This window comes from Bactrocera dorsalis, chromosome 1 (genome assembly GCF_023373825.1).
Source record: "Bactrocera dorsalis isolate Fly_Bdor chromosome 1, ASM2337382v1, whole genome shotgun sequence".
Lineage (NCBI taxonomy): Eukaryota > Metazoa > Arthropoda > Insecta > Diptera > Tephritidae > Bactrocera > Bactrocera dorsalis.
The window spans coordinates 65,248,349-65,264,868 of NC_064303.1; the positions used below are offsets into that span (position 1 = coordinate 65,248,349).

At 38.2% G+C, this 16,520-nt stretch overlaps 1 long non-coding RNA gene across 1 annotated transcript; it reads left to right on the forward strand.

The window, feature by feature from the left end:
* The first annotated feature begins 1,152 nt into the window (after window positions 1–1,152).
* On the forward strand, window positions 1,153–3,500 carry LOC125775674 (uncharacterized). The gene is made up of 5 exons (XR_007421275.1): window positions 1,153–2,440; window positions 2,498–2,591; window positions 2,688–2,898; window positions 2,967–3,127; window positions 3,198–3,500. It is a non-coding gene; the product is annotated as an uncharacterized LOC125775674 (long non-coding RNA).
* The last annotated feature ends 13,020 nt before the right edge of the window (window positions 3,501–16,520 follow it).

Consider the following 16,520-nt stretch of genomic DNA (forward strand, 5'->3'; position numbering starts at 1 on the left):
AACAAAATTTTCATTCATGAACGCAAACGTATTTTCAAAAAGCATATTCGAGTCATTCATAAAAGCAGACGCCATTACATCTCCCCGAGCATGCCTTGCCAACAAGCGTCTTTCCGCGACGATTTCAAAAGCTAAAAATCATAAATTGAATATGTTTCTGAAATGTATGAGAAGGAAAAAGTGTCAACCCCGCAAATATATATCTAGAATAAAATTGCTAACATAGTTTATGTGTCGATTTCCAAGTCAAGAAATATTTCAAAGAAAATATTCAATATTCCTCTGATTCATGTGTACAGTCCATCCCGGTTAAGTAGTACTCCGCTTAAATGAAAATCAAATCCCTCCCTCATCACTCTTAACAGCATATATTATATTTTGCTGCATCTCACGGCCTTTTTGTTTTGAAATACATAGAAATTATTGTTTTAAGTACCCCTCGCTTAAGTATCCACACTAGAGATGAGCGATATTGCGATTTTTAAATCACTGTGATTTCAGTGATTGCTATTTTTAAATCACTGTGATTTTATATTGCCATTGCGATCGCAACTAAGTCGACGTTCAAACGTCGTTGTTGTTGTTGTAGCGGCAGATTCTGCCAATTTGACACTGTTTGGCCGAATAAAAGTCCGGGTCTGTTCCACTTACCACTTACGTAGGTTTTCCGCCTTTCTTTTCACTACATTTTCGCAAATATTGGAGCGGATCGGCTACCTGACACTTAGAGCGTATTGCATAGTTCAATTGTATGTTGGTATGATGGTTTCACACATTTCTTAGAAGGAATTACCATTAGTGTGGTTGATAATTTGTTTGTTTAGAATACACGCTTTTAATATTTTCAAGACCAAATAATTAACGCGAGTTTCCTAATCTTTGAGAAAATATTAAAAACCCGTAATTTTTTTATTCCATCATTTTTTCTGAAATTAATTAGTTACAATTCTTGTTTTCATCACAAAATGCTTTATATAAGAACGTTACACTCAAAACTTCAAAGTTGTTACTTTTCTGCTATTTGCTATTGTGATCGTAATTCACAGGTTCGAACTGCGATCACAGTTTCGAACTGCGATCGCAATCACTGGTTCGAACTGCGATCACAATTCACTGGTTCGAACTGCGATCACAGTTTCGAACTGCGAACTGCTATTTATAAAAAGTGATCGCAGTTGCGATTTGCGATTTTTCAATCACAGTGAAAAAATCACCGGTAGTGAAATATCGCTCATCACTAATCCACACTCGCTTATGTGCCATATTATATTTTTATTTTTACAAACCACAAACATCTGTATCTTTGATTGTGGCAGATACCCGGGATTGACTGTATTTGTCAAGGAATGTAAAAAATATTTTGTAATTCTGAAATATTTTTACGCAGCTCCGTCGATATGTATGCAAGCTCACGCACAAACATACATATTTACGCTGGTTTGTAGGCGAAGCTGTACAGCGGCAGGGAAAGCGGTGACAATCTGCGGCCATTCGTTTATTTTTTTCGGCACAGCTTGGATTTTCTACCAACAACACAATGTTTGACTTTTTAACAAAACGTGAAGTTCGGCCATTTGTTGTCCGTGGCAACGGAGTTTTTGTATGAAACAATGGTTGTATATATTTATACACAAATTGGTGTGTAGACAAATTTACAAACATTATGCGAAAGATTCTTTCAAATTTGTTTACATGAACACAAAATTACATACATACATACTTATGTGAATATGTGAACTTTATGCGTACGGTTTTTGAAATCTATTTACATGTACACATAATTACATATATGCATATGACTTTTCAGATTTTATCAAAACGGGATTTTATCAAGAAAAAATTTATCATTACGGGTATGGTTTTTAAAAATCTGTTTATATGTACACATAATTGCATCCATATGCGAATATGTGCGTCGGCTTGGTCTTCAAAATGTTATCAAAACCTCTAATGCCAATATAATATACTCGTACATACATATGTACATATGCATATTTATTTAAGTAATAATGGAAATATGACTTTATTATAAATTCCAACAGATTTAATGAAATTTATCATTAAATAGGCCAAATTGCTCATACATACATACATAGCTTTGTTATCAAATATATGGAGAATATCCATAAATTATATCCATAGCCGTTTGCGCATTGTAAATACGCGAATCTGTAAGCGTACATTTCTAAACATTAAAATTATCATTATTTTTCTCATTTAACAATGAAAATGCGCAGTTCTGCTATTTTCGACCCCTTCATGTTAAATATTGGTGAAAACCGCTAATAATATTTTTGTGGTGAAATCCACTAATAGAAAACTCAACCCCTCCAAAAAGAGGAACATTTTGACAATCGGCACACCCTGAACCTTCTCTATATTCTACATTTTCTGTCTGAGGCAAAACGAAATGAAAATAATTTGGCTGTGGATAGAAATGGTAATTCAATACTTTTCTAAAATGTATTGTTCTCTACTATGTTTATAACTTTTTCAGAAGTTTTTAATATGTTAAACACTATTTCTGCACAATTAGAAGTATTGACGACAAGAGTATATGGAGAAAAAGATGGACAGCTATGAAAGAAAATGTAAGTTTATATTATTTATAAGTATTCATCAATATAGAGAACGTATTGTTTTGTTATTGTAACTAACTGCATATCTACATACATATCTCTTTCCAGATAATTCATAAAAGCGAAGAAATGGCCCAAAAAAACTGTGCGCGAATGTAAGGTTTTAATTAGAAAAATTCACCATTCAGTATGCCGACTGACTGGTAAAGAAATAGATAGTATGCAAACCGAAGTTGCCTCCACGCTACCAATAACAACGATAGCTGCAGCATTGGAAATGGACGAGAAACTGAAATGCGAGGAATTTGCTACTGCAACGGTTAGTAATGTATACATTTTTTTCAATAAATATTATTTAAAGTTTTGCTAAATATTTTCAATTTACAGAAACAGTTTATTTTAAAAACAAAGTGAAATTCAGATAATTTACATGATGTGCTGAGACATATATACACTGACGAATTTTTGTTTTTGTGTAACTGGGACAGTAGAGGAAGGAAGCAACCCCTATCGAAATTTCTACTGGCATCTAACATATGAAATATATGGTAAATTTAATATATACATATTTAGTTAAGAGGATGTGTTTTAATTTGTCTCTTCATTATAATTTATTAGATTCTTTCGTTACTTGTGGACTGGCGAATTTCGAAAAACAAATTCGGAAGTCCATCGAAATGAGCCACTATAGGTACAAACAAAAGAAATACAGGAAGCGAAAAGCTGTGGAGGAATCGAACGAATCCAAATAGATAATAATTTAAAAAAAAATGTAGTAGGATTTAAGAATGTATAAACAAAAATTAATTTTAATAGTGTAACTATAATAGCTTTAATATGAATGTTTATTTTAAAAATTTATATCTTACCATGTAATTAGCAAAATATAATATTATAGATTATTTTTAGTTTCTTAAACTCAAAAAATTATAATATAAAAACTATTAATGAAATTAATATAAACATTATAAAGCAGTTTTGTCGATTTGTCTTAAATTTGACGAAAGTGTGAGAAAGAAATATATAGTTTTATTACTACAGAAAATATGTGAGCGAGAAGGTGATAAAAAATCACATGTATACAAAAGTTTTGGGAGCTTTTTTGATTCACTCTTAAGAAAATGATAGAAAAGTGTGACAATTAAACTGGCACGCGTTACCGGCATTTCACTAAGTAACGTAACCGTCACTGTTCTAGCTGGGTATGTTTTATGCTACATAGGGTTGTTTTCAAGTGTACAATTTAATACATGTGTGTGTGTGTGTTTAATGTTATCACCCCTGCCAGCCAAGAGCGGTTAAAAAACTAGTGAAACAGTAGATTTAGAAACCCTCAAAAGTAGTGGTGGTTAGCTCCCATAGGCCGCGTGAAGATTCTAACCAATTTTCCCCTCACACGTACGTATACATGTGATCATACATCTCTGTTGCGCTCATTCAGCGGTGTCACATAAAAAAATATATCTGTCCTGCTCTAATATCCCCAATCGACAACTAATGCAGGGTTGCATTTTCTCCTTCCTAATTTAATTTCTAAACATTTTAAATTTAAATTTTTTTAATTAACCTTTATAAATTTCACAATTTTACTTCCAATGTTAAAAAAGATTAAATTTTTGCTTTTATGTTGCGGTGTATGTGAACTGACCGGTGCGCGCGTGTGTCGGCGTACGTGATTTTTCGAATTGTGTAGAACAAGTGCCGCCACAGCTTCTTCTTCCCTTGGGTACAAAATGAAACAGGAACTAAAACCGTTGGGTGTGGAGAGGATCAGTGATGCCCCTTTTTTTCTGATTAGCTGGTTGATGTGGAGAGTGTTGTACTTATTCAGTGCTGCCTTTTTTCATGATTAGTGTGTTGATGTGGAGAGTGTTGTGTAGGTTAGTGCGGCCGACTGGAGTTCATTTCGACATCCCGGCCCCCCTAGGCGAGTACTAGCCTAGTAGACGCTGTAGTGCCTGTAGCGTAGCTACAACTCCGCTCAGGCCGGTGGGGCGGTGAAGTTGTGGCCTTAACTGGTTGCGCGTGGATGTCGCATGGAGTGGGCGCCAGGACCGTCCAGCTTCTGGATGTCGTGGTCATGCTACACGGTTGGGCTGCGATCGTCGGGTGGCCGTACGGCGGCGGAGGACAGTTGGCGAGACAGGATGTCCGGCGTGCCGGTGCAGTAAGGTATGATGCGGTCTTTCACACAACCGGCACAAAGTGTCAGATTCGCACTTCTGCGTGGCGTCTGACTGAGCCAAGCAGTTTAAACAGTACTCATGTACCTGTGCCAGCATCTGACGTTGTACGGGTAACATTCCCTTGAAAATGGAGCAATGCTGCAGCCTATGTGAACGGCAACAGAGCGGACATCTGGTGCGGTGCGGTACTGGAGGCGTCGCCGTCGGTGCTGCGCGTGTTGATCTTCGTGCGACGGTTGGCGCCGTTGCAGCCGTGATGGTTCGGGGCGCTGCTACTGGAAGAGTTCCAGAGCGAGGCACAGTAACAGCCAAACGGAGAGTTGGCGTGGGGGTTACAGGTGTATCGGCGTCCATATCAATATGTGTGAAGAAAGAAAAATCGTAATGGTTATAATTTGATTGCCTGTAAGTGCGCATGAACAGGGTGCCACTGTAGGTGGCATGACTAAAAGATCTACCGTCTGGGGGGTTGCAATATATGGGTTTACGTTTGTCTGTCGGCTTGAAGCTTATTATAATTATCTTTGCGGTGTTTCTTAATGATCTCGGTCTATTAGTAATTTATTTTCTTTTTCCCGTCCTTTCGGATCGGTTTAGGAATGGTTATTATTTACACTTTCGTAAGTAGCGGCAGTTGGCAAGAAACATAATTTAACAAGCGGCCGGGTTAGCGCTCCATTTTGCGTGCGGAGATCAACCACCCGGATGTGATCGTCTGAACCGTAGTGAAGTTTCTCTATGCGGCCAAGCCGCCATCTCCAAGCATTGGAGCCTGTTCTGGGATTTTCCATTTATACCTTTTGTGAAGGTCTTTCAAATACTCTTCTTTCCATCGGCGGCTGAAATTATGATGGAGAATTTTAATTCGTTTTGTTTAGTAATGTTCATTCCTTTAACCTTTAACTTAAGAGGTCAAATTTCGAAACGTAGATTTAGAGGTAGTAGTAAATTTTACACCATTTTGATTGTTAAAATTTATTAGAGATTTTTTTATTATAATACTTACAAATTTCATCAAACTGATTTAAATAATTTCTAATTACTGTATTTGGAAAAAAAATTTTAAACTCTTTGTATTTTTTTGAAAAATTTGTCGTTTATTTTAGAAGCCTTTTTTATGATTATGAGAAAATCAAAACACAAGGTGTAAAATTTACTACCACGTTATTAGTTAAAGGTTAAGAAAATGCCCTGGGGTGAGGGCAGCAAAGTCTGAGGGAGAGAGAGTGCAGCGAGAGGCCGTGAGTTGAGAACGACTTCGATTCTGGTTAACAATATCGTGAATTCTTCATAATTGAATATGAGGTTGCCAGCGAGCTTCTTAAAATGAGATTTAAAGCTCTTTACAACTGATTCCCATAAACCACCCATATGAGGGTGGCAATTCATCCCCCCAAGAGGGCGTTTTTTTGAACAATGTCAGGTTAGACTTGTTTCATGAACTCCACAAACTGTTTTTCTGTAGCTCTTTGAGCTCCAATAAATGTTTTGCCATTATCGTTCATGATTTTGAAGGAAAACCACGTCTTGCGACGAAGCGAGCAAATGCGGCAAGAAAAGCCTCCCTGGTCAGATTAGTACAAAGCTCAAGGTGTACTGCTTTTGTTGTGAAACAGACAAAAACAGCCACATAGCCTTTCATGAGGGTAGGAGATCTTAGCATGGAAGCCTTTATCTTAAGTGGAAGGTATCAGATATTTACACAAATAGCGACCATATGGCTATAATCGCTGATGTTTCGTTATCCCAAGAAAGGGAACTGTTTCAGAAAACGTAGTTGGCGAGAAAAGGAATTTGATACTGACGTCTTTGCGAGCGTCTGGAGTTCGGCAAAGGCACTAGGCGAAGACGCCACCCAATTAGTATCCGCTGTGCAGAAGGAACTAGTTGCAGCATGCGACGCAACCATGCGCAGGACGAGATACAATAACAATCGAAAGCCGGTATACAGGTGGAGCGACGAAATTGCCAAGCTGAGGAAGCTCTGTCACTCAGCTAGACGTCGCGCACAGAGAAACCAGGGAGGGGAAAATGAAATCCGCCTCAGAGAGGCATTTAAATGCCAAAAAAAGCTCTTGAAGTCAGCCATTATCCGTAGTAAGAGATCCTGTTTCGAAAAGCTATGTGAAGAAGCAAACATAGACCCTTGGGGATCGGCATAAAAAATTTGTATGTCGAAATTCAAAAATAAGTCGCAGCAACCTAACAACGCATTGTTTATGAAAAACGTTGTCGAAACGTTATTCCCGACACATGCCTCCATTTCTTATATTAAGCGAAACGAAGCTACGGAGCCACCCCTATTAGTCACAGAAGACGAACTATTGACTATTGCGAAAAATATTAAAAACTCCAAAACGCCTGGAATAGATGGCATACCAAATAGAGCCCTTAAAGAAGCCATAACTCTTAGACCCAGTTTATTTGTTAACATGTACAATGCGTGTATATTAGAAGAGGTGTTCCCCGATCCGTGGAAGATACAGCGCCTGGTTCTACTCACGAAACCAAAAAGCCACCAGAAGAACCTTCATCTTATCGACCTCTTTGCATGCTCGACACGATTGGGAAAGTGTACGAAAGCATTGTAAGAAACCGCTTGGAATTAGCAATCCAAAAAGCCGGCGGATTATCAGAGAGACAATACGGCTTCATAAAAAAGAGATCCACTATAGACGCACTTCGAGAAGTCGTCGATATTGCGAAATGTGCAGTAAGTGGCAAAAGATGGAAAGGTGGCACAAAAAAGTACTGTGCGCTGATTACCCTGGATGTCAAGAATGCCTTCAACTCGGCGAATTGGGCAGACATAATCAATGCCCTGGATGAAATACGGGCCCCTGAATACCTTATAAATATAATAACGAGTTACTTTAAAAACAGAAAGCTGTTTTTTGATACGGATGAAGGCACCAAGAGCTACTCTATCACGAGTGGAGTACCACAAGGCTCAGTGTTAGGCCCACTATTATGGAACCTTATGTATGACGGGGTGCTAAAAATACAGCAACCAACGGACGTGAAACTAGTAGCTTATGCGGACGATCTCATGGTGGTAGCAGTCGCCAAACAATTAGCCGGCCTGAGAGATAAATGCAATGAGTGCATAAATAATCTACGTCAATGGTTTTCTTCTGTGAGTCTGAAACTGGCGGAGGAAAAAACAGAAGTTTTACTGATAAGCACTAGGAAGATAGAAGAACGAATAGAGCTGAGAAATGCAAGATTACTCCGCAGCCGCAATTGAAGTATCTGGGAGTAATATTAGAATCCAAATTAAAATTTAAAGAACACTTGGAGTATTCTTCCGCCAAGGCGAACAAAATTTATAATGCCCTATCGAGACTGATGACCAATAGAGGCTGTGTGCATTTCAGCCGGCGATTCTTAATAGCGAATGCAATGAGTTCCGTAATACTGTATGCGGCACCAGTATGGATACAGGCAATGGATATAAAAGCGTATGCCAAAAAAATAATTGCAGTGCATAGACTAACTGCAATCCGGGTAATAAGTGCTTTCCGGACTATATCAACCGATGCTGCTGAAGTGTTAGCCAGCATGCCGCCCATTGACAACCAGGGAGATGAACTCCAGCGTTTGTATCAATTATCAACGCCTAAAACTGTCACGGCGAGGACAGAGGAGAGAAACAAGAGCACTAGAATGTGGCAGGAGCGGTGGAATTCCTCATCCAAAGGGTGCTGGACCCATCGACTTATACCGGACATCCACTCGTGGATAGACAGACGACATGGGGACTTAGATTTCTATCTGACCCAAATACTTAGTGGACATGGTTGCTTTAGAAGCTACCATTTGAGATTCCACAATGACGTTAGTCCGAACTGTCCCACGTGTACAGAGTATATAGAAGACTCTGAACATGTTTTATTTTATTGCCCTCGTTTTTCGAATACAAGGGAAAATCTAAAAACCACACTCGGTGGTAGTTTTATGGTCGATAATTTAACGACACTCATGTGTCAGTCGACTGATAAATGGAAAGCTGTTAGCGAAGCGTCAGCGTTCATAATGAGAGATTTTCAACAGACAAGGCGTCCGTTAGTCCGCGCAATAGAGGAGACTTAAATGTCTAGTCCATCCCACGAAGTAATACCTAGCCGGTGGTTTCGTGGGAGAGTCGTGAGTTGGCAGTAGGTTAGGTGTAGCGGATTAAAGTTCCGCACTTCGGCTTTCGATGCTTCCCCCTACTTCAAAAAAAAAAAAAACATGAAAATGCATTTCTTGATTTGGGCCTTCAGACGTGGAATGTAATATTCTTGTCGTACCACATGCTGCATGAGACGTTTTTCGGGGTGTAGCATTAATATGTGGATGTAATGCAGGAATAAGGTGGAAAATGGAGACTTCTCAGGTATTATTGTGGGGTGGACTCTGAGGGCTCGGGGCAACGATTAAAATCGTTCAAGTCCTCCAATATCGTGAGATAGGTGTCGATTCTCCGACTTTCGAGGCAATTATGTTGCGAATTGGCGATTGTGGCCAAGAATCGGAAGATTCAGCCAACCATCGAGAGCCATTCCACCAGAGCGTGGTGGTGGCAAGGTGCAGGGGTTTGCACCCTCTTGTACCTAGATCGGCAGGATTGTCAGCACTGGCTACGTGTCGCCATGTGGCGGATCCCACTAGATCAACTATTTGCGAGGTTCTGTTAGAAATATATGTTTTCCGCGCATGTGGGGGTTTTTCCAACCAGGCTTGGACTATTTCGGAATCAGACCAGAGATATAGCTTGTATTTTGCCATGTCTAAGTGGGTCTGCACCATGGAAACTAGTTTTGCTGGTAGCAGTGCGCCGCAGAGTTCAAGTCGAGGTAGACTTAGCGTCTTTAGAGGCGCAACTTTTGCTTTTGCCACTAATAAGTGGCTTGTGGTTGCGGTATCGCTTTGTGTGCGCACATATATAGTGGCACAATATGCTTTTTCAGAGGCGTCGCAGAGCCGTGTAGTTCCACTTTGTATTCGGTAGAATAGTTTACCCACCGTCGAATTTGTATCTGCGAGATGTCGTTCAGATTACTCGCGAACTGGGACCACTTTTCTAGAGGAAGTGGTTTTACTTGCTCGTCCCAGTCGGTACCATCTAGCCATATTTCTTGTATCAGGATTTTGGCTTGTATCATAATTGGCGATAGCCATCCTGCGGGGTCAAAAAGCTTTGCCACAGAGGAGAGCGTTTTGTAATGGCGGATATGGACCCAGTCGTGTATGAAAACTGGTCCGATATCGCATTCCATTGGATGCCCAAAATTTTTGTGGTACTTTCCTCTTCGAATGTGAGGAAATTAGTGTCCAACAAATTTTCTTTTGGTATGTTTTTTAATATATTTGGGTGTTTTGCCGTAATCTTTTTTAATGGAAACCCTGGGTTGCCAGAGGAAATTCTGACTTGGTGTTTTCAGCCAATTCATGAAGTGTTCGAATGGCTAAGTATGGGGCACAGTTAACGCCAAAGGTAACTGTTTTTAACTTGAAGTCGCGTAGTGGACTATTGGGGGATTTTCGGAAAATAATGCGCTGAAAATCTTGATCGTCTTTATGCACGACTATTTGTCTATACATTTTCTTGACGTCCCCGTTGAATGCGTATTTGAATATACGTCAGTTTAGAATAAGCAGCATTAAATCAGGTTGGAGCGTGGGTCCCGTAAACAGGATATCGTTTAGGGAATTCCCCGAGCTAGCAGTTCTTGAGGCATGACAACCATGTGATTTAAATGAAGGTATTCTTCTAAGACACCATCGTAATCTTGTTTCAGCTCACCTTTTCTAAGTAGGTTTTTCTCCATACTTAGAAACTGCTGTATTGCAGAGGTGGGAGAGTGACCTAAGGCAAGTGTATCTGGGAATTGTTGTTTTAGTGGTAGTCGTACGACATACCGACCATCATCTGATCCAGTAGTTGTGGCTTTGTAAAAGTCTTCACAATACTGATCCTCTGGCGTTGTGATTGAAATGGGGGGGAGTTCTTCCAACTCCCAAAATTTTCTTAATTGTGAATTGAGGTACTCGTTTGAGATTTCCTCAACTTGAGTTGTCAGAGTTGTGACTGGTTCCGCAACTAGTCCACTTAGGATCCATCCGAAAATGGTATTTTGCGCCAGAAGTGTTTTTGAAATTTTTTCAACGCCTTCTAGTATAATTTGAGATATCAGGTCGCTGCCTAATAGAAGGTCTATTTGAGCGGGGGTGTGGCAGTTGGGATCTGCTAGCTTTAGGTGAGTAATCTTTTGCCAATGCTTGCTATTTATATGATAGCTTGGAAGCATGTTCGTGAGTTGCGTGAGTTGCGGTAAGACTATTGCATCTGCTTGAATGCGCTTATCCGTTTGGGGAGAAATTAGGGTAATGGGGCAGATTTTATTGGAGTTTTGAACTACTCTTCCGCCAATTCCCGTAAATTCAAAATTGGCTAATTTTGTAGGCAGTTGTAGCCTATTTTGTGCCCTAGACGTAATAAATGATCTTTGTGATCCTTGGTCTATTAAGGCCCTGAGTTTAAACAGTTCTCCTCGATGTTCGATGGAGACGACTGCTGTTGGTAGTAGTACCATACTTTGAATCTCGCTGTGCAGCGTTTGAGTTTTTAATGCCTTGGAGCAGCATGGTGTCTCCTGGCAAACTTCGAGATTTGATGATTCGGAAGTTGCAGTTGCAACCAAACCCGTGCCTCTTTTGGAGAAAGCGCTACTTTGGGGTGTGTTGGGGAAATTAGTGAAGTGCAACAATGAATGATGCCTTTTGTGGCATTATACGCAATTGAATTTGCTTTCGCAATTATTTAGATTGTGTGAATGGGACAAACAGTTTGTACAGAGTCTTTTTGATCTGACAAAGTTGTTCTTTTCGTTAATATTAAATTTTTTAAACTTATCGCATGATTTGAGTTTATGCCCTCCTGTGCATAGTTCGCATGACGTATGTTTGTTTTGTTCAGAAGTGAACGATTGTGTTTTGAAAAAACTACGATTTAAGTTGTTGTTGTTATTAGCTTGGGGTCTAATGAAGCTGCGATTTAGGTCGTGTTAAACGTTTTTAGTTCTGACCCTTTCCGCAATTTCATAGGAAATCTTTCATTTGTTGCCACGTTGGCCACTTTCTTCGCGAAGAGAGCGGTTGCTCCCACAAAAGCAACGATTTTTCCGGTAATGCCGCGGAGCATATGTTTACCAGTATGGGGTTCCAGTTGTCAGTGGGAATATTTTGTGTCGATAGAACCGACAGACAATTTGAAACAGTGGATTGAAGTTTTATGAATTCTTCACTTGTTTCTCTCTGAATTTTTGGTAAATTCATTAATATGGAGCGAACTGTTTTACTATGACGCCTGCTTGATCTTTTGTTTTGTATCGGAGGTGATACAATTTTTGTGCATTAGATAATTTTGGGTGGTTTATGTAATCGGCTGTGAACATGTCCCGGAAGGACGGCCATTGTTCATAACCCCCATGAAAAATTTCTGTGCACATGCGAGCACTTTGAGGTGAATACCTGAACTTGCCTCTTGGGCCTGTGTTTGTGGTAGCTCTACTCTCAGTTGTGGATTTGGTACGTTTGACCTTTTAAATTTTAATTGATCAGAGATCATGGCTTTTGTCTCTTCATATTGGTCAAGACAATTTTCATATTTGGAGTAAGCCGAGGTTTTGAAATTTTCCGGAAGATTCGAATCGTCAGTTTCTACAATGGCGTCATAGGCCGCTTGGAGACGTGTCCAAAAATTGTCAATGTTTTGATTCTTGATTTCTAGTACCGATTTAGAGTTATCTCGAATCGGCGAAGATGAGAATCGAGTGCAGTATCGTATTAAGCTGTCACTCTCTGATAAAAATTTAGCGTACGAAACATCTTTACCCCGTTTTTGTTTTGTAGCACCTTGCTTCAAGCGTGTAGCTTCTGCCGGTGTACATGGACTTTTTCGTCCGAAATCATTTTTGGTATTTTCAGAAATTGATGAGATTTAGATTCCTTTGAATCTGTGTTCATTTATATGAAAAATTGTAATATATGTATATATATATACTGTTCTCTTTCGATTTAAAACAAACGGATAAATTTTGAGAACCGTAAAACTCTTTCACGTCGATAAGAGCTTTAATTTCTGTTAGAAGTGATAAAATACGCGTTTTTCAGATTTAGCGTTCGCGCGGTTGTATGTAGTTTGTTTTTAAACTTTATATATTATGTATATGCGGACTTATCTGACTGTCCCTGTTTGTGTACTCGTTAAAGCGGTCAATACACTTTATCACTATTCGGCAATTCACAAGCTTTGTTGTATGTCTTATGTCATATTTTAATATCCTTAAAAAATACGACAATTGTCAGCACCCTTAACTTTTGTATGTCATATTTTGTCATACTTCTACACCTAATCAGCTGATAGTGAAAAATTAAAAAGACAGAAATTCCACGAGAAAGTCAGAAAAATAAAATTATAGCTTCTTAATGTGAAAATCATGCATTGGCTCTATTAGAAGTTGAATCAAGTGAGTATTTGCATACATTTCTTCATTAAATACAAATATTTATACTTTGCCAGGTGACGAAGAAGACGAAGCTATTGAAAGTTTTTTGATCAGGATGAGCAACAGAAGAAGCGTTCATTTCGGCTTACCAAAATGTTCCAGTTTGCAGCGAAATGTGCTAAGGAATCTTGACGAAAGCAGATTCAATCAGATGCTTCGTGTTCGCCCAGAGGAATGCGAACGTATCTTAGAATTAATTAAAAATGACGCTGTTTTTAAGACAAGTTCAAGTGCTTCACAACTTCCAATCGAACTGCAACTCAAAATAGTGCTGTATCGGTTGGGATCTACCGGCGATGGACAATCTGTTCGCAAAGTGGTTTCCTTATTTGGTGTGGGTGATGGAGGCACTATTAAAAATGTAACGCATTAAAAATGTAACGAATTTTTAAAGCCATATTGCGATTAAAAAATGAGTTTTTATACTGGCCCAATGAAAGAGAAAGACTGGAAATTGTGTCCGCAACTGCGAAAGAAATGGCAGGGTGTGTGGGTTACATCGATGGTTCCAAAATAAAATTAGCTGAAGCACCAGTTCTGCAGCATGAAATTTACTATTCGCGTAAACGTCAATATTCTGTAAAACTACAAGCGATTTGTGACTATAAATTGCGCATAAGACAGGTGACGATTGGTTTCCCAGGCAGTGTACATGACGCGAAAATATTTTCAAATTGTTCACTAGCAAAGCATCCGAAACGATTCTTGTCGACATCACAGTGGGTCGCGGGAGATAGTGCCTATCCACTAAAACCATATTTAATAACGCCCTTCCGGCAAAACTGTGTTGAACATAGAAAAGAAGAAAGGGATTTATTCAAGGCGTATTTTTACAAATACCGTGTACGAATTGAAAATTGTTTGGGTCTTTTGAAAGAGAAATTCGGTAGTTTAAAGGAGCTTAAATTTAGAATGCTTTCAACGTCAAATAAGAAGGAATGCAATGACTGGATTATGGTGTGTTGTATTCTTCACAACATGTTAATCAGTTTCGATATAGATAATGAAAACAGCAATGAAGTTTTGATGACTCAATTCCCTTTATCCTCAGAAAATAATATGAGGAATTGCTTGCTTCGTTATATACAAAATCAAAATATTTAATACTTATATGCATTTGTTCTTTAATCATACAAGTTAATAAAAATGCGTGATTATTTTGCTTAATTATAATTCAACTATATTTTTCATTTTGGTTCTTTTATTTTGGGTTAGGTACATTTATCATTTCATTTTCGTAGTCTTCAAAAGGCACTAACTGTTAATATCACAAAAAAACTTATAACATAAAAACTTCATTTAAAACATAAAAAAAACACATAATAATAAAAATAAATTCATAACAAAAGTGAACTAAAAATGTAGTACATTGTAAAATTATTTATATTTTAGCCTAAGCTCTTCCATTGCCAACCTCTCCTGCATTTGTTATTTCATTTTTCAATTTCTAATTTGTCACTAATTTCTCTTTTTTTTAATTATATTTCTTTTTCTTTTAACTCTAATTCTTTTTCTTTGATTAACATTTCCCTTTCCCTTGCTGCAACATCCATCTTAAGCTTTTGCTTCCTTATTTCTGCGATCTCGCTATGAACCTGCAAAATATCTGACAAGGCAGTTTTGGAATATATTCCTTTCTGCCTTCGAGTGCATACAATGTCGTTCAACGCAGGACTTTGTAATTCTTCAGCTTCAACTGAACTGCCCGCTTCAACCACACATTCTGCTCCCGATGGACTTGTAGAATCGCTTTCTAACAGCGTCACCAAACTGTCTACTGCAGAACAATTTAATCTGCTGCCGAAAATATCGTCCAACTCTTTATAGAAAAAAAAATGTTCTTAAAGTATCTATAGAAAAAAATATATGTCACAATTAAACAAAAAGAGATTTCCTTAAAAGAAATTACTTTTTATTGTGTCGCCTTCCATACTTCCTGCGCCTGTCGACCCTTCCCACTCCTTTGCTTTGTTATAATTGGTACGCATATTGCGTACTTTTGCGCGCACTACTTTCCATCCTACCGTCAGCTGCGTGTCTTCGATGAAACGACCATAAAAGCTTTGAGCCGTTGGTTTCTTTAAAAAAAAAATTACTTGACTTTGTTTTTTTTTTTTTTTTAAATTAAAATGACAAACCACGAAACTTCTTTTTTCCATTAGAAACTCCACAAGCGCTTTTTCTTCTGCCGCATTCCACTTATGTACCGGGTTGAAACGACGGCGTTTTGGTTTACACTGCAATGAAATCATTTGCAACCACATAAACATCAAAATATTTTCATATTTCGCTTATATTCCACTTAATTTACCTGAATATCGTGGTTTCCTTCCATATTAATAACGAAATTTATTAAATGTATTAATTTCAAACATTTAAACTTAAACGCCAATAGTCAGAAAGTAAACAAATACAGCTGATAGAATAGCGAACTCAAGAAACATACCATGCAGTGTTGTATTTGTAAACAAATACAGCCGATAGAACAGCGAACTCAAGAAACATACCACGCAGTGTTGTATCAGTCATATTTTAATTTTGCATAAAAAAATATGACAATATGACGATATGATACACTATGACACCTTGTGAATACCCTATATGTATGCACGATATGTGCTCAATGTAATCCTGCTTGTTCTATGACGAAGAACAAGAGGTAATTGAAGGTATGGGCTTTAATATATGTACTATGTGTGTATGTACTGATTAGTATGTATGCAAATAGTTATTTATTTATATATGTGTATATATGTATATATACATATACAGTATAATCCGAATATAACGACTTCACTTACGGCGTCCGACCGCTTTTAGCGACGTAAACGCAACTTAAAGTTTGGTTTTAGTAGAAATTATTGAAAAAAACATTGCTTAAAGCGTCACCGTTTTTAGCGACATACCGGCTTTAGCGACGTAATTTCACGTAATTTTAAGATAAGTTTACTGGTTATAACGACGACGCATGCTTTTTTATTAAGAATGAATGTCGCCGATCAGTTGCGGAATCAATAACGGTAAAGTACGGTACAATGTTTTTATGTCTTTCGCTAGTACATAGCTATTTACTTATGTATGTATTTCGTAAATTTTTGTAGATCAGTCTCGTCTTCAATGTCTAAATGTCAGTTAGTTAGTTATTTTTTCGCGGTCAGACAATAAGAAGATGCGCCGTAATGAGTGCAAAATTGAATTGATTT